This window comes from Pan paniscus, chromosome 7 (assembly GCF_029289425.2).
Source record: "Pan paniscus chromosome 7, NHGRI_mPanPan1-v2.0_pri, whole genome shotgun sequence".
NCBI classification, from domain to species: Eukaryota; Metazoa; Chordata; class Mammalia; order Primates; family Hominidae; genus Pan; species Pan paniscus.
In genome coordinates, this window is record NC_073256.2 from 57459458 (window position 1) to 57478518 (window position 19061).

At 48.8% G+C, this 19061-nt stretch overlaps 1 protein-coding gene across 6 annotated transcripts in view; it reads left to right on the forward strand.

Annotated features, from left to right (window-relative positions):
* Window positions 1-3633: 3633 nt before the first annotated feature.
* PLEKHA2 (pleckstrin homology domain containing A2) overlaps window positions 3634-19061 on the forward strand; it is a 73217-nt gene continuing 57789 nt past the window's right edge. For 2 of the 6 annotated variants that reach the window (XM_034965978.3, XM_034965979.3), the window contains exon 1: window positions 3634-3959. The gene's annotated coding sequence lies outside the window, so the exon portion shown is untranslated. Of the gene's footprint in view, window positions 3960-4311; window positions 4407-19061 lie in introns of all 6 variants that reach the window. The other 4 variants (XM_034965977.3, XM_034965980.3, XM_034965976.3 and 1 more) reach the window with 3 other exon arrangements.

Here is a 19061-nt window from a genome sequence, read left to right on the forward strand (position 1 = left end):
GCCACTAACTATTATAGCTTCAAAACCTTGAGCAAATTGTTGAGCTTTATTTTACCTTGGTACAACAAGGGGGCTGAAATAGCTCACGTGAAAGGTCCTTTTTTGACATTCCTTTCCCCACAGGTACAGTCACATTCTCAGACATCAGGGCTGTTTATTGCACTGAACAAAATTAAAGTATAAAATTAGGCAACAGCAATACTGTACTTTCAAAATGTGTCAATGAAGTGATGGCAAAAGTAAACATAAGAAGCTAGACACAGCCAGGTGCGGTGGCTCACGCCTGTAATCCCAGCACTTTGGGAGGCGGAGGCGGGTGGATCACTTGAGGTCAGGAGTTCGATACCAGCCTGGCCAACGTGGTGAGACTCTGTCTCTACTAAAAATACAAAAATTAGCCGGGTGTGGTGGCGCAGGCCTGTAATCCTAGCTACTTGGGAGGCTGAGGCAGGAGAATCGCTTGAACCTGGGAGGCGGAGGTTGCAGTGAGCCAAGATCATGCTGTTGCACTCAAGCTTGGGCAACAGAGTGAGACTCTGTCTCAAAAAAAAAAAAAAAAAAAAAAAGCAGCAACAGCAGCTAGATACAGAAGGCCACATATATATGATTCCACTTATATGAAGTATCAAAAATAGGCAAATCTGTAGACTGGATGGAAAGCAAGTTAGTGGTGACCAGGGGCTGGGAGAAGAGAAGAATGGGAGGTGACTGCTTAATAGGTATGGGGTCAACTTTAGAAGCCATGAAAATCGGTTGGAACTAGACAGTGGTGAGAGTTGTACAACATTGTGAATTTACCGAATGCCACTACATATACACTTTAAAATGGTAAAATTTATGTCATGTGTACTTTATCACAATAAAAAAGTGCCCCCCCAAAAAGAGAGAAAGGGATGGAAAAACATAGCAGGGCACAGACTCACTTGACGCCTGCTTCAAGGTGACGTGAGAGGAGGGTGGGGGTGGGCGTCCCTCTGAGGAAGCCCTGGGAGATCCAGGAATAAGAGAGTGGACATTAGTGCAGGATTTGTCATCTAACTGGGGCCAGGTCCTTGCCAGGGACAAGTGTAGCAGTAAATGGGGCTCCAGTGAAGTATGAGCATCTCCCCGAGTGCACTGATGATGACCTTCCCTCAGCCCAACATGTTCCTGGCCTCCTCCCACTGGTGTCAAACTGTATCCATCTAAGTCCCACTTCAAAGCCCACTCCCTTCTTGAGCTCCCCCACCGTCCCCCCCCACCCCCCCATCCCCCATTCAGAGACACATTTCCCTCTTTTTTATTTATTTTTTTTCTGAGACAGGTTCTCACTCTGTCACTCAGGTTGGAATGCAGTGGCATGATAATGGCTCACTGCAGCCTCAAAATCCTGGGTTCAAGTGACCCTCCCATTTCAACCTTTAGAGTAGCTGGGACCACAGGTGCATACCTGGCTAATTTAATATTTTTTATTTTTTGTAGAGATGAAGTTTCCCTAGTTGTCCAGGCTGGTCTTGAACTCCTGGACTCAAGGGATCCTCCTGCCTTGGTTTCCCAAAGTGCTGGGGTTACAGGTCGTGAGCCACTGCCCCTGGCTATATCTTGTCCTTCTAAAAGTTGACAGCACTTACTCTCTGTGCCATTCCCAGGGCACAAGCCTGCTTCAGCCTTCTAGAGACACCTGTATTCTCTTGCCACCCAAGGCCTTCTGCTTCTCTTTGCCTCCCAGCATCCAATACAGTAGTGCTCAGGAAATACTTGTGGCTCTGTGATGGAGTGACTCAGGCAGCCCCACGGGGAGTAGAGTTTTATGAGTTTAATATGAACCATACCCTGAAATCTGAGAAATTTACCTCATTGCTCATGCTGGAAACCCTCAGTTCCAGTCGGATTTGCTTGGAGCTGGATGGAATTGTGTTGCTTTTCATACTGAAAATGATCATCTAATTTTTAAATTTAAAAAACATTTACGTAGCACCTACTTCATGTTCGACAGGAATCTCAACACTTCACAAATGTTAACTCACTGACTTTTCCTAACAGAGGCATTGAGAAGTTAAGTAACTTGCCCAGGGGTCAAACCCAGTAAACGGCAGAGCTGGGCTTCAAATCCAGGTTCCTTGCTTCCAGAGGAGATGCTCTTCAGTTTGTTCTGGTGCCTGAAACTTACAGATGAGTGGCAAAACCCTCCATGAACAGGGGAAAAAAAAGACATTGATGTATTTATTTCAAGGGAAATGTGTGTGTGTGTGTGTGTGTGTGTGTGTGTTTTGCCCATCGTCCCCCTTTTCTTCCTCATTGAAAGCAAAATGCTCTAAAGCAAACAGTCTTTTTTCACACCTGAGACACCGGCGGTGTTCATTTTTGCTTTGGCAATCAAAATGGAAGAGGAAACTTGTGTGGTTTCATCACTGGTGCTTTCGGGGTGTGTGGGGCGGGCTGTCCTTCTCCCTCGGTCCTGGCTCAACGGCCCGAGCCCCCCTCCCCAGGCGTTGTGGCCTCCGGTCGGTCGTGGAGACACAAGAGGCCGCCTTTCCTCTGTTAACACCGGGAACGTGCCCCAGCCTCTCCCTCCTTCCTGCAAATCCAGTCCTTGTCCTGGAGAACCTCAGCGTCTTCTTATGCCTGCCTCTTTCAAAGCCTCGTAGGATTTACACCTGATTAACAACGTTTGCATTAGGATCGCCAGACACCGGCGCACGGCCCTGCAGGCCCGCGCGAATCTTCTACATTTTCATGTTTCGGATGTTGTCCACCTGACTTGATGCATATTCAAATATCTCTCTCCCCACGTGGGAGGCCGGCGTCAGAACCTGACAGACCTGCCGTTTACTAACTGGGGACCCAGGGCAAATTACTTCACAAGTCTGAGTCTCGGTTTCCTCACCGTAAACCGGACTGGTACCCATAGGTTGCGGCGTGGATCAAATGAGATAGCGCAGGGGCGGGACCCGCGCACAGCAGCTCTCTTAGTTCCTCTTGGCGAGGTCTACGTAGTAACACATGCTTGTCTGTTTCCCATTTTTTCCCAGAGCACCCTCATGCTCTGGGGGCAGGAAGGGAGTCTTCGCATCACACCGAAAAAGTCCCAACGGGCACGGTGTAGGCGCCTGTGGTCCCAGCTACTCGGGAGGCTGGGGCAGAAGGATCGCTGGACCCAGGAGGTCGAGGCTGCAGTGAGCTATGACTGCGCCACCGCACTCCAGCCTGGGCGACAGAGCCAGACCCTGTCTTGATTAAAAAATAAAATAAAATAAAGAAATTAAAGTCCTTATAACCCTGGTTAGAGCGTTCCCGCCTACTGGTCTCTTAGGGCACATTTAGGACAACCTGAAGAAGCCACTCTTCTTGGGACCCTAGCCCTTACCCCAACTCCTCGGTCCCCAAAGGCTAAGGGCTCAAGATCCGAAGGAGGCCCAGCTGAGGTCGCTGGGTGGGGCTCTGGGAGGAGGAAATGGGGTTCTTGATGGAGCTCGCGCTCCAGCTCGCCTCCTCCTGCGAGGACGCCCCCTGCCCGGACACCTGCTGCCCGAGCGAGCGTCGGGGCCGGGCCTCCCCGCGGGGCAGTCTCGGCGCGCAGGTCCCACCTGCCAGGCGCGGACCGCGGGCGGCCTCGGGCGCAGCCTCCGGGCGCCCCGCCCCCGCCTCCCCCGCGCGGCCCCGGCGCCCGGCCGCACCCCCTCCCAGCCAGCGGCGCCCCGGCACCCCTCTCCCTCCCCGGCGGGCTCCGCGGAGCATTGTACTCACATCCGGGGCTGGGTTTTGCTTTAATGCGAAACGTAATTAACCCGGAAAAAAGAGCCGAGGGACGGGAGAGAAGGAGGGGGCACTGGGGGAGACCAGAGCGAGGGGAGCGAGAGGCGCGGAGAGTTTGGCAGGCAGACCCAGAAATCCCTGGAGCGCGGCGGACCCGGCGGCCGGAGGGGCGACCCCGCCCGATGTAACGCGCCCCGCCCGAGCCCCGGCCCCTGCACGGGGGGGTAAGTTGGGCGCCCTCGCGGGCTCGGGAGTGGAGCGGCGCAGAGGGGCGCGCGGGGGCCGGCGGGGCTGGGGGTGCAGGGGGCGCCCCGGCGGGGGCCTGGCGGCCTAGGGGCGCGAGGGGCGCGCGCGCAGGGCTGAATACGCCGGTCCTGGTGGCTGACAGGCGAGGGGAGGTGGCCGCAGACCCTGGAGGCCTCCTCCAACCCTTTGGGAGAGCCCCGAGGGCAGCCCCTCCTCCAAGTGCCCCGGGTGGCCAAGGTCGCCGCCGCCAGGGGTCGGGCTGCGGGGGGTGGGGCCGCGGAGAGGGTGGGGGCGGGAGTTCTGCTGAGCTGCATTTTCTCACGTTTGCAGCAGCGAAACTTCTCTGCGGGTTCTGGCGCTGGGGCACCGACCCCGCAACGACTGCCCGGGCTGCGGGAGGGGAGGAGAGCAGAGAACGTCCCCAGGCAAGTCCCTTGGGTACGGATTGGGCCATGGAGACTCCTCTTTCTCTCCCCCGACTATCTTATTAAATGACAGGCCTAGAAGGCTCCCCTAGGGACTCCTGTCCTTTCCTCTGGGTGCAGCCTGGCCTTTGGGCTTCTGGAACTCCAGACAGTGAAAAGGACTGCCCTAAAATGCAGGTTCGGTGCCAGGTTGGGTGAGCCCTCGAGGGGAGCTGTCGTTCTCTCTCTCACCAACTTCTTCCTCACCTTACACGCTTCCCTTTTCTCCTCCAGTCCTAAAGACGATTTCACCAAAATTTTTTTAAAAAGGAAGAGAAAAGAAGGGTGGGGGAGGGGGGTGGGAAGCTAGGCCGTTTAGAATGGAAAAGTGTCCCTGCACGCCCAGAGAGGGGCGCAGGGCCCGCTGCGGCCGGAGCACCCTCACATCTCCTCCCCGGGGCCAGCCCTGCCCCCAGGCCCTAGCCTTAGGGTTTGGCTTCCTTCCTTCTTGGTGAACGCAGGTTCAGGATGTATCTTCCCCTTCTCATTCCTTCTTCCTGCCCGCCCCGTTTCTTTCTTTAGGGCTCCAAGTGGGGTTTTCAGAGGACAGTAAACGGCAGAGAAGAGGGAGGGGAGAGCACCCCACCAGAAAGCCAGCTGTGGCTCTGGGGGCTCTGAAGGCTGAGCTGTAGATGCACTTGGGGCTGAAGTCCCAAGATTGCACTAATGGTGTTCTTAATATATCTGACCAAGTCCCATTTTCCCTTCTTTTGTCATTTTTTTTCTTTGGTTGCGAAGGCTTCCGAAACAGCAAAGCAAAAGATCTTGAAAGAATAGAAGTTTTTGTTTTCTATTTCAGTTGCATTCAGTTGACATGTATTATACATGCAAGGCAGTGATGAACAAAACACAACCCCTGTCTTTATTTTTTCTTTTTCCTTTACCTCTGGAGGGCTGGACCCTGTCTTTGGGGAGCTTACAGGACTTGTAAGCCCCCCACTTGTTTTGAGAAGCCAGAGTAAGCTTTTAGAAAGCATCATCATCATCTCAGACATTAGCCCTCTTCACCATGTGCCGCCTGAAGGCAGATGACTTTTGCACTATCAGAGGTCTAGCTTGTAGTCTAGATTATGGCCAGCCCAACGTATGACATGTACCAGGTGCTAAGTAAATGTTTATTGCATTAATGAATGAATGCAAACACATGAATTGTTTGCACTTGTCCAAATGGCAGAGAAAAGAGCAGTGTGGTTGTTCCTCAAACCTGTAGGGATTTGGTTCTCCAAGCTGGTACATGGGAGTTATTAGTCCGGATGTTGCCTTTACACCTAAGTATCCTTTGACCCTGTTTGTACATTACAGCATGCTTTCTACAAATTGTCTATGGCACTCCTAGTGGGGTTTTAGCTGGCTGGTAATGGGAGCCTTGCTCATTTCACAGATTGGTAATTACCTTGGTATTGATTGAGAAACTGCCTGCCCTTTGGTGAAGAGTTTTTGCAACCCTTTCTTTTTCCTTGTCATTGGTGCTTTCTTCTCTCTTCTGTGTTAAGGAAATAGGGCCTGCAGATCCCATCATGTCATGGTAGTGAGCTGAACCATATTCAGCTCGGTATTTTAGAGTGGTTAAAATAAATCTTGAAGACATGCAGGTTTTGGTTGGTGCAGGTTTTTGTTCTGCAGAAGTGGGAAGGGGAAGGCTGATGAGCCCTATCAGCTGAGCCCCAGAGCAGCCCTCCCACTACCTTGCCAAGTGTTTGCCGAAGTGCTAGGATACTAGGAAGACCCAAGCAGCGTTGGTCTCCTGTCCAATTCATGGGACAGATGGACAGGTGGGTGATGCCCCTGCTGAAAGGCTGGATGACTCAGATGAGAGCTTGCTGCAGACCACAGTGCATCAGAATATCTCTTCTGATTCACGGAAACTGCTGTGGCTCGACTTATTCCGGTTGTGATAGACCTAGGGCTTGGAAAAGAGGATCTGGGTGCTGGGACGTTGGGTTGCTCTGCCCCCTCTCTTTTTCCACCATGAACAGTTTCGGTTGCCTTACTTTCCGTTTTCCATCTGTCTCAGTGAGCTGGATGGGACTCCAGCAATCTAATCTGGTAGGCTTTGGAAAGGAAGGAAGGAAAGCAAATATTATACTGTGTTGGCCTATGGGAAGAGAAGAACCCTGGCCCTGCCTGATATAAGCCCATTATTGAGATGGGGTATTGGACAGGCGGGGGAGATAGGGCAGCTGAGAGGTGGGAGGGATGCGGCCCCATCCTGTCGGTAGAGGAGGCCGGGGGTTGGTGTAGTGAGACCCTACTGTTCCTTCTGAAAGCCCCTTCCCTGCCCTGACCCCAGTTGACTGAAGTGATTTGTTATGCATTAAAGCCGGAATTGGGCTTTCTCACTGTGGAGGTCCCAGCCCTGCTGGGGCGGGGCTCCTGATATTACCCAGTGTGGGCAAAAGGCTTGGGGGCTTTGGCCCTGTGGTGTGCCTTTTGCCACAGTGCCTGGTCAGCTGAGATGAAGAGGATGGGAAGCTGGGTCCTCTTGTCCTTATGCTCTTGAGAAGCACTGCAGTTAAAGTGCGAAGGCTGGGACTCAAATTTGGCTGGCCCCTTGCAAAGCAGCTCTCTGCTGGTATGATTGCCCATGGCTGGATCAAGAGGCAGCTTGCCTTGGAAACTGACGAGCATGTCTAGGTTTCTGTTAACTCTCAGGGTAGCCTGGCCAAGAAGGAGTCAGCGCATTGCCTGGACTTTTTGTTTTAAACCTCCTGGAGAATTTTTAGAGATGTAAAATGTGGTGTTTCTTGGAGTAGAGGGAAGAGTGAGGGAAGCCGATGCCTTTCCTCGTGAGAGGAATCCCAGAGTCGCAGCTTTTTCATTGACATTTGCTCACTGGAGTTAGAGGGATGGAGGTGCGCATGCAGCAGCTGCCTGCCCAGTGTTAAGCAACTTTGCAGTAGTAATGATGACCATGTACTCCTTGTTAGGCACCCACACATGCAGTTTAACAACAACAATATTTACCCAATGTCTGGGTGTCCAGCGCTTTTCACACATTATTTCATTTAATCCTCACAGCAGCCTTTGAAGTAGGTAAAGCAATTATCTCCATTTTGCAGATTAGGAAATAGACCCTGAAGACTTAAGCAACTTTTCTGTGTTTGAATCCAGGTCTGTCTGGCTCAAGACTCATGCTCTTTCCCTTCACTCCACTGCATGGATGGGATGGGTAACTGAAATCAGCACACCCTTTTGAATGGTCATCTTCTTGCAAAAGTTCCCTCAAAAATACTCATATTGGCTGGATGCCGTGGCTCATCTCTGTAATCCCAGGGCTTTGGGAGGCTGAGGTGGGGGGGATCACTTGAGGCTAAGAGTTTAAGACCAGCCTGGGGAACATAGCGAGACCCCATCTCTACAAAAAATTGAAAAATTAGCTAGCTGTAGTAGTGTGCGCCTGTAGTCCCAGCTACTCGGGAGGCTATAGCAGGAGGATTTTTTGAACTCAGGAGTTTGAGGTTATAGTGAGCTGTGATCGCACCACTGCACTCCAGCCTGGGCACCAGAGCGAGACCCTGCCTCTAAAAAAAAAATTTTTTTTAAATACTCGTACTGATTATTGTCACCTGCACATCCTCCTTACCACACCCAGCCCCTCCTCCTTCCCTAAATCAAGAGACAGAAGCACATGTCTTTAGAGGAACACAGCTAGGCCATTTACGCTCCCCCCTCACCACTCCCCTGCCCCACCCCCAGCACTTAGCAAAAGGCCAGTAGGTTGGAGAAATTATGTTTTTTGTGTTTTTGCTTTTTTTTTTTTTTTTTTGAGACAGAGTCTCACCCTGTCGCCCAGGCTGGAGTGCAGTGGCGCGATCTCGGCTCACTGCAACCTCCACCTCACAGGTTCAAGCAATTTTCCTGCTTCAGCCTCCCAAGTAGCTGGGTCTACAGGCGCATGCCACCACGCCCAGCTAATTTTTTGTATTTTTAGCAGAGACAGGGTTTCACTGTGTTAGCCAGGATGGTCTCCATCTCCTGACCTCGTGATCCACCCACCTTGGACTCCCAAAGTGCTGGGATTTCAGGCGTGAGCCACTGTGCCCGGCCAGGAGAAATGATGTTTTCTTTTCATTCTCTTGACTGCCCATGTATTAGTACCCTTTGGTTGACATCGTCCATTATAAAATGAAGATTAGAGTTCCAGGACTCGCAGCTGTTGTTAGGAAGCCCAATAGTGAAACCGAATTCATTGTGGGGAAACTTTCACAATTCTGAAAGTTGGAGATCTCAGCTTTTATAGGCTGTAAAGCCAGTAATGGCTGCGTGCCTGCACTGGTGCCCTCTCTGGTGGAGATGGTCTGACGAGCCTTCAGCCCCGGGCAGGCTTTTGTTTCCTGCAGGCTCCAACAACCACATTTTCTTTGAATGTAGATGAGGCTGCTGTGAAGAGAGGTCATGAGTGTCTGAAATATTTTGTTGTTTTTGGCATCTTTATTGCAGTGGTATCAATTTCCAGTTACTCCTGCCTTACACCCCTCCCCCCATATTTTTTCAAAAATTCCTTCTTGAGTATCTCTTGCTCTTTACTCCAAGTTCTAGGGTCCAGTGGGGATTGGGCTATCTCAGGGTCAAGCCAGCACCCTGTCTGATCCGCCCCCCGCCATTCCTGTACATGTTTGCATTCCTCACCCTGCACTTCCTCTGGGAACTTGTTCTCAGTACATTCCCTTCTCTCGCACTTTATTCTCCCGCCTTACACTATTTGGAATCTGCTATCATGACAGTTTCAAAATGCGGCCATGTTAGAGCAGTAGGAAGTGGAGGCTTCCACACTTCCTAAGTTATAATCTTTGACCCATTCTCAGGGATGTGTTCTCAAATAGCCATGCTTGCATTTTGCTGTTGTTTTTACTGGGTTTGTACATTGCGAAGGCTCTGGTTGGCTTCACAATATATCTTGATGTATGCTGCAAATCTAAACATATATGAACTCTGTTGACATGGTCCGTATGTATTCTAGCAATAGGTGAGTGACTGCTCCATATCTCTATACCTCAGTTCCTGTCTGCTGTATTTCATACGGTCCTCTTTGAGATCTCTGATGTTATTTCCCAAAAAACTTTCTCCTGTTACCCGGTTGAGCCATTTCTGGTTGGTAGAACCTCAGTCACTACTGAAGCTGCTGCCTGCAGCTTCTGCCCTGGTAGGGGTAACAGGACAGAAGATGTACGTACCACACGCCCCACTCCTTGTCAAAAAGCACCTTTTGAATATTTTCTGGAGCAAAATCCCAGAAATTCCTTGTCCTGCTAACACAGAATGTGAAAGAAACATCTCTAAATTTTAAAAATGAGTAATTTTTTTCTCATTTTTGAACTGAGGTTGTAGTAGATTATTTTGTACTTCAGCCAATACCACTGAAGGCTTTATCTCTGTTATCACTTTCTCTTATTATTTATCTCAAAAATGCTAAAGTAGTCAGGCAGAGTCTCCCATATTTCCCTCTATTCTTTCCTCTGTCTCCAAATTATGTTAGCCATCTTCAAAATCAAGAGGGCTATTCAGAAAACCACAGCTCTCATTACTTAATACCTTTATAGCTTTTCTTTAAAATAAATCTATCTGGCTGGGCACAGTGGCTCATGCCTATAATCCCAGCACTTTGGGAGGCTGAGGCCAGAGGCTCACTTGAGCCTAGGAGTTTGAGACCAGCCTGGGCAACCTACAAAAAATACAAAAATTAGCTGGGTATGGTGGTGCACGCCTGTAGTCCCAGCCACTCAGGAGGCTGAGGTGGGAGGATCGCATGAGCCCAGGAGGTGGAGGCTGCATTGAGCCATCATTGTGCCACTGTACTCCAGACTGGGAGACAGAGTGAGACCATATCTCAAAAAAAAAAAAAAATTAATCTATTCATCTTTTCACTCATCCAGCCAGCCACTTATTTTATGTATGTATGTATGTATGTATGTATGTATTTTTGAGACAGGGTTTCACTCCTGTCACCCAGGCTGGAGTGCAATGGTGTGAGACATTGGCTCAACTGCAACCTCCACCTCCTGGGCTCAAGAGATTCTCCTGCCCTAGCCTCCCCAGTAGCTGTGACTATAGGTGCACACCACCTCACCTGACGCTTATTTTAAAATGTCAGTCCTATCTCCCAAGTTTCAAGAAGGAAAACTCCACTGGGCGTTCCTGTCAGGGTCCCCATTTCCTTTTCCCAGAGCACTTTTCAAGGTACAGCTCATGTGTTGTAGGAATAGAGGAATAGCAGCATCGACTTGGGACTGAGTATTCTGTTGGCCCGAGGACCTGGGTGCTTCTTAAGACCAGAGAGCAAGGGACCACACCAGCAGGAGAAAGGGGGAAAGACGCTCAGAGGATGTTGCCATACGAAGTAAGAAACCCAAACAGCTTGGAGGGTGCTAAAGCCCTCTGGGCAGGTAGATATCTGGCTCTTGGATAACTGTGAGATGTGAAACATTTATTTATTAGCTTTAGGTCTTTAAAACACCAAAAAGTTCCAAGAGAGCTATAATTTAGGGAAGGCCTTGTTTGTTTGTGGACTCTGGAGAATTGAGAAATTTATTATCAGATTCAAAACTTATACACTTGGGTGGGAATCTGTGTGGAATTAAATAGCTTTCTCTCCTGCTAAATAAAGTAACACATGCTCCCTGTAGAAGATTTGGAAAAATATGTACAAGTAAATGAAATTCCACTCATAGCCCGTAGATAATAACTTACTGTTTTGGTGACTATATATCTGGTTTTAAAACAGACCGTGTATAGGAATATAAGAATAATATTTGGATGATTGAGATCATATTATGTACCATTTCATATCTTTTAAAAAACTTATGATGTGGTGAGTTTTCCCCTCATTCATTAAAAATAACCTGAAAACAGAGTTTTTGAATTATTGTGTAATATTTCCTTGTGAGTATGTCCTGTTGTTTATTTAATTATTTTCTGGGCCAGGCGCGGTGGCTCACGCCTGTAATCCCAGCACTTTGGGAGTCCAAGGTGGGTGGATCACGAGGTCAGGAGATCGAGACCATCCTGGCCAACATGGTGAAACCCCATCTCTACTAAAAATACAAAAATCAGCTGGGCGTGGTGGTGCACGCCTGTAGTCCCAGCTACTCAGGAGGCTGAGGCAGGAGAATAGCTTGAACCTGGGAGGCGGAGGTTGCAGTGAGCCGAGATGGCGCCACTGCACTCCAACCTGGGCGACAGAGCGAGACTCTGTCTCAAAAAAAAAAAAAAAAAGAATTATTTTCTAACCATTGTGTTGTTCAGGACATTACCAGTTGTTTGTTACTATAAATTCTACTGCAGTTGCCATCTTTTTACTTTAATCTTTCTTTGCATCTTTGTTGATTGACTTGGATGGAATCCTAGAAGTAGAATCACTGGGTCGAAGGGTATGAACATTTTTTGCTTTCTTGTTATATATATACAACTAAATTGCTTTCCAGAAAGGTTCATAGTCCTGTCCTGGGTGTATAAGAATCCTAGGAACATTTTTCAAGTAGACAACATCTGTTTTAAGCAGTGATCTTTCCCCTTTCAGCCCCTCTAGTGCCTCTGTGTCCCATCTGGGCTATGTGCTATTTTCTCAGAGTCTGGGTCCCAGCTGTCTCTTGTATATTATGAGCCTTGCAAAATTATCCATTGCCTCAGTTCCTCAGGGCAATTTTTTTCTTGGCTTGAATCTCCACTGGTGGAACCTAAGGCATGGGAATGGGCAGTAGAGAGATATTTGGGGCTGCGATACCTCCCAGTGCCCCCCATTTCATTCTCTGGCAGGCAGCCATTGACTCTTCCTTCTCATGAGCTGCTTCTAGTCAACTGGCAGGTGTTGGCCAGGAATCTCTCAGTTTAATTGCCATTTAACACACTTTCTGCCACTGATTAATGGGTGACTCCATGCAAACTCACTTTCTTTCCCCAAGTTTCATTTGTATCATAAATACTTATTTTCATTCGCAGTACATACTTAAGAACTTATATTCTGCTTAGAAATCTGGATCATATAAAACTTCCCACTTTTTGTTTTTCTTTTCATTAAAATACTTTTTTTTTTTTTTTTTAAGATGGAGTCTCACTCTGTCACCCAGGCTGGAGTGCCATGGTGTGATCTCGGCTCACTGCAGCCTCCACTTCCAGGGCTCAAGTGATCCTCCTACCTCAGCCTCCTGAGTAACTGGGACCACAGGCATGCACTACCATGCCCGGCTAATTTTTGTATTTTTGGTACAGATGAGGTTTTGCCATGTTGCCCAGGCTGGTCTCAAACTCTTGGGCTCAAGTGATCAGCCCGCCTCGGCCTCCCAAAGTGCTGGGATTACAGGCATGAGCCACCATGCCTAGCCTGAAATACATTTTTTAGTTACTGGAATAATATGAGGCTACGTCTTGGTTTGGTTTGGTGTTTGTTTGTGAGAGACAGAGAAGAGAGGGAGAGAGAGAATGAAGGAGAGAGGGAGAGAAGGACAGGGAGGGAGACAGAAAGAGAGGAATTCTGTATGCACATACTTTTGATTTGCTTTTAATGAAGTTCAGGAAAGTAGATGAAATAGGAAACAAACATTTAAAAAACGTTCAACCTCACTAGATGTCATTATGTATTTGAAACCACCAATAGTTTAAAATAATGAGAACATTCAATATATGTAAGATTATAGTGATGATAACAATATATTGCTGGTTGCAACATAGATAACATCTTTTTAGAAAACAATTTTGTAAAAGGACTCAAGAATTATGAAATATCATAGCCTGTGATCTCATATTATTACTTGGAATTTATGCTCTTTCCATGTAAAAGAAGAAATAAAGCATGAAAATACAAATTTTAGCCTTATGTATAACAGTGAAAAATTGGATATAACCTTCAATTTAATTGTAGAGAAATGGTTATGTAAATTATAGTAAAACCAGTCCATTAATGTTATGCAACCATTAGAAACGATTATAAAGACTATGTAGCAACATGGAAAATGCTTATGACATCATCTTAAGTTTTAAAAAGGCCAATTATGTGGATAGGGACATGAAAAAGCATGCAAATGTGAAAATTGTTGGCTGGAGTGATTGTTAAAATAATTCCAGCATTGTTATATTATGATTTTTGCACTAAACCCAGAAAACACGAGGGAGGTTTGGCTAGGGAAGATAGGGTGCTGAGTGGGTTGGATAGAGGCCCCTTCTCTTACAAATACCCTGTGTGCTTTGTTAGCTGCGTGTTGTGAAGGCCAGGAAGCTACTTGCCAGATAGTTTCATTACGGTATGAGAGCAAAGGTGAAGGGACCATCTAGAGAGAGGGGTATCTAGAGCTCTAACCCAGCATGAACACTTTCTTTTTTTTTTGAGAGGGAGTCTCACTCTGTCACCCAGGCTGGGGTGCAGTGGCATGATCTCGGCTCACTGCAACCTCCGCCTCCCAGGTTCAAGCAATTCTCCTGCCTTAGTCTCCCGAATAGCTGGGATTATAGGTGCGCACCACCATGCCTGGCTAATTTTTGTATTTTTAATGGAGACAGGGTTTCACCATGTTGGCCATGCTGGTTTTGAACTCCTGAACTCAAGTGATCCACCTGCTTCGGCCTCCCAAAGTGCTGGGTTTACAGGTGTGAGCCACCGTGCCAGGCCCGAGCATGAACGCTTTCCATGTTGTCCCAGGAGATGAGGGCTGGGTATTGTCAGGATGCCCACAGGCTTACCTGGGAACTCCTGAGATAAACCACCCTCGGTCACCCACTACCCAATATTTTCACACTGGGGAACTCAGGACAAAATGAAATTTAAGGCTGGGTGTGGTGGCTCATGCCTATAATCCCAGTACTTTGGGAGGCTTGAGGCAGGAGGATTGCCTGGGTCTAAGAGTTTGAAAACAGCCTGGGCTATGTAGGGAGACCCCATCTCTATGAAGAATTAAAAAATTAGCCCTCCATGGTGATGTGCACCTGTAGTCCCAGCTACTGGGGAGGCTAAGGCAGGAGGATTGCTTGAGCCCAGGAGTTGGAGGCTGCGGTAAGCTACGATTACACCACTGCACTCCAGCCTGGGCAACAGAGTGTGACCGGGTCTCTAAAAAATAAAAACATAAAATGAAATTTAAGATAAGTGATTTTGGCTGGGCGTAGTGGCTCACGCCTATAATCCCAGCACTTGGGGAGGCTGAGGCTGGTGGTTCACCTGAGGTCAGGAGTTTGAGACCAGCCTGGCCAACATGGTGAAACCCCGTCTCTACTAAAAATACAAAAATTAGCCGGATGTGGTGGCACACGCTGTAATCCCAGCTACTCTGGAGGCTGAGGCAGGAGAATGAATCACTTGAACCCAGTAGGTGGAGGTTGAAGTGTGCCGAGATGGCTCCACTGCACTCCAGCCTGGGCGACAAAAGCAAAACTCTGTCTCAAAAAACAAAACAAACAAACAAAAAACCAACCATGTAACTGGCAGAGTGTTGTGAGAGTTAGAAAAGACATTTTGAAGCTTTGCCTTGGTCTTGGCAGGGGATTTGGGGGTGATAGCATATATATGTACACAAAGTTGTTCCCCCATCTAAGTACCAATTACTACTGGCACTCCCCTTTCTCCCCTCACTGGCTCATTGCTAGAATAGTAGAAGCTAGGGATGAGCTGGCAAAGTTAACTTCCACACAGGCCTCTGTGAAGAAGAGGAAGAGCCAGAGAAGATTTGGAAGATTATGGTGACATGGCAGAGGAGGCGAGGACAGGGGATCTGGGGGCCTGGGGCAGCTCTGTGGACCCAATCTTAGCAACTGTTGAGACAAGGGATGTACAAATGGGATCAGAATGAACCATCAGAGGATTAGGGCTCAGGACCTGAGGTTCATGTTGTGTGCAGCATCTGAACGTGCCGCTGCTGCGTGGGTCAGCTAGTTAGAGCCACATTTCTGTGTGATGCTCTGTTCTCCTGCAGCCAGTCCTTCCCCCTACCTCCCACATTCCTGATGAGCTCTGTGACTCAGCTGCTTCTCGGGACGTCTGAGCAGCTGTTTTTTTCTAGGGATAGAACCACAGTCAGGAGATGTAACCTGAATGCTTATCTTTCCCTTGGGTCCGTGAGGGCCCTCTCCCACCGTGAGGCCCCTGAAACAAAATTGGACTTTTAGAGGATTGTAGAAAGAGTGCCTTCTTTAGCCCCTGACTTCAGAAAAAGACAGGCATGACCAGGCATGGTGGCTCATGCCTGTAATCCCAGCACTTTGGGAGGCCGAGGCTGGTGGATCACCTGAGGTCAGGATTTCAAGACCAGCCTGGCCAACATGGCGAAAGCCCGTCTCTACTAAAAATACAAAAATTAGCTGGGTGTGGTGATGTGCACCTATAATCCCAGCTATTTGGGAGGCTGAGGCAGGACAATCGCTTGAACCTGGGAGGCGGAGGTTGCAGTGAGCCAAGATTGCCCTGCTGCACTCCAGCCTGGGCGACATAGCGAGACTCCATCTCAAAAAGGAAAAAAAAAAAAAAAAAAAAGAAAAGAAAAAGGAAAGATGAATCCTGCAGGCTAAAAAGGGGAAATTTGAAAGCCAATGTTCAGCTGGACACCTTGCTTAGCGATTGGGCCCAGGACAGTTAGCTTTGCTCTTCCACAGAAGCTTGTGTGTTTTCTCTGGGAGGTGCCTCAAGAGTAGCGATAGTCCTTGCAGCCCCTGCAAATCTGTCTGTGACTGGTTGGGCATCAAGGGGATTTGCCTGGTTTTCTTGAGGGGCTGGCGATCACCAGCATCCTGACCAGGCAGCTCTGCACCCTTCCCGGAATGCTGACCCAGCCCTTCTGGTGGGACTCTTGTTCCTCTGTCATCCAGGGAGCTGAGGCTTCTTTCCAGGATATGCTCCCCCGCCCCCAGCCAGCGCCAGACCACTCCCCTTGCTGCCTTTGACCCAATGTCTGCTGGGAGACTTCACGTTCCTTCTGTGGCGTCTGTTCCTCATTACTAGCTTGTGCCCATCTCTCTCCTGTTTCTGAACTCAAACTTGCTCCGTTGTGAAACTGGAGCTGGGGCGGAAGCTTTGTTGGAGGAGGCCCTGGGTCTGTCCACAGGTGCCATAATGGAAGGGTTGCTGCTTTGGGCAGGGGTGTGCCTCCCCTGGCCCCTGCTGTGCTGCAACACATCCTTTCCTGCTGTGTTTCTGAAACCTCCTCTGTCCATGGTTGATCCTTCTCACCACCTCTTTTACTGCAGCTCCTCTGACTTCTTCCTTAGCTGTGCTGTTTCACCTCTGTCCTGTTTCTCGCCTGCTTTGCTCTTTGTCCCCTATCCTTTTGCACTGAGTAGCTGTGGGATTCCCCGACGCATCTCCCTGATGTTTGTGTCTCCAGTCCCCCTGACCTCACCTGGATCAAGGGATTCACCAGTCACTGGTATCCATATGTGTGTTTTGGGGGCATTTGTTCCTAGGGGCCGCCTCTCAGCACTGGCCCTTGTGGGGATGGGAGAGAACATGCCACACCACCAATCGCCACCCTTACTATTAGCCTGATCTGAATCTGCCTGATGTCAGCCTGTGCTGTGGGAGGGTGTCTCCCTCTGGGCCTGCAGTACCGGGGCTGTTGGGTCTCTGTAGCTCACCTGCTGACCCAGCGTCCCGTTGTGGGGGATGGCCTGAGCCAGCCATCTCACAACTCAGCCTCTGTGGACAGAGGGCCTCCATGGGCTTGGGCCACCAGGAACTTCACTCTGTTGGAGCCTGTCAGGGCTCAGCAGTGGGTGGGGTCTGACCTTGAAAGTCTGAATGTCATGTGGTGCTTTGGGATCCCTTGTGGGACCCTTGTCCCACGTCAGCACTGGGTGTGCATTTGAATTGGGTGTCTCTGCTCATTGAAAGGGGCCAATCTTCGTTGGGGAGCAGGATAGAGCTCTCGCCCTTCCCTTTGGCTCTCAGACAGGCCTAAGAAAATTGCAACAAGAGCAGAGGTTGGCTGGTTTGAAGGTGTGGCTCATCCCACATTACCAGAGAGACAGTTCCGGAGTCGGGGATAGTGCTCACAGGCTGGGACTTTCTTCTTCTCTCTTCCTTCTTCTCCTTTTTCTTCTTTCTTCCTTTATTCCTCTTCTTCTGACAGGGTCTCACTCTGTCGTCCAGGCTAGAGTGGAGTGGTGCTCTCATGGTTCCCTGCAGCCTCAAATTCCTGAGCTCAAGCGATTCTCCTACCTCAGCCTCCTGAGTAGCTGGGACTACAGGCACGCCACCATGCCTGGCTAATTTTTAAATTTTTTTGTGGAGACAAGGTCTCACTGTGTTGCCCAGGTTGGTCTCAAACTCCTGGCCTCAAGCGATCCTCCCACCTCAGCCTCCCAAAGTGCTGGGATTACAGTTGTGAGCCACTGCACCCAGCCTGGGACTTTGTTCTGATTCCTCATTCTTTCCATTATAAAGGGTAACCGTATTAGGCTGCTCAGGCCATCATAAACAAGGACCACAGTTTGGATCGCTTAAACAACAGAAGTTCATTTTCTCACCGATCTGGAGGCTGAAAGTCCAAGGGCAAGGTGTTAACAGGGTTGGTTTCTTCTGAGGGCCATGAGAGAAAGATCTGTCCAGGGCCTGCGCCTTGGCTTGTGGATGGCCGTCACCTCCCTGTGTCTTCACAGGGTCTTTCCTCCTCTTATAGAGACATCAGTCGTAGTGGATTAGGGCCCATGCTAATGACATCATGCTAACTCCGTCACCTCTTTAAAGACCCTGTCTCCAAATATAGCCACATTTTGAGGGCCTTAGGGTTAGTACTTCAACATATGAATTTTGAGAGGACATAATTCACCCCATAACAGTGACAGTGGAGTGATGTAAGATGCTGGGCCAAGGCTGTGACCCTACCTCAAGGCTCCAGAAACCCCTTGCATTTTAATCTTTTGGTATCTTCATGGAGCTGGAGAGGCTGTCCTTTGTGACTTAATTCCTGGCAGAATTTTAGAAAAATTTTTTATGTTTAATTTTTGTGGGTACATAGTAGGTGTATATATTTATGGGGTACATGAGGCTTGCAGCACGTAACAGTCACTTCATGGAAGATGGGGTATTCATCCCCTCAAGCATTTATCCTTTGCATTACAGACTGTTCAGTTATATTATTTTATTTTATTTTGACAGAGTTTCACTCTTGTTGCCCAGGCTGGAGTGCAATGGTGTGATCTTGTCTCACTGCAACCTCCAGCTCCTGAGTTCAAGCGATTCTCCTACCTCAGCCTCCTGAGTAGCTGGGATTACAGGCATGCGCCACCACGACTGGCTCATTTTTTGTATTTTTAGTAGAGACGGGGTTTCACCATGTTGGCCAGGCTGGTCTCGAATTCCTGACCTCAGGTAATCCACCTGCCTCAGCCTCCCAAAGTGCTGGGATTACTGGCATGAGCCACCATGCCTGGCCTCTTTTAGTTATTTTAAAATGTGCAATTAAATTATTATTGACTATAGTTACCCTGTTGTACTATCAAATAGTAGGTCTTATTCACTCTTTCTAACTATTTTTTGTACCTATTAACCATCCCCACCTCCCCCCAGCCCCCCACTACCCTTCCCAGCCTCTGGTAACCACCCTTCTACTCTCTATCTCCATGAGTTCAATTGATTTGATTTTTAGATCCCATAAATGAGTGAGGACATGTGATGTCTGTCTTTCTGTGGCTCTCTTATTT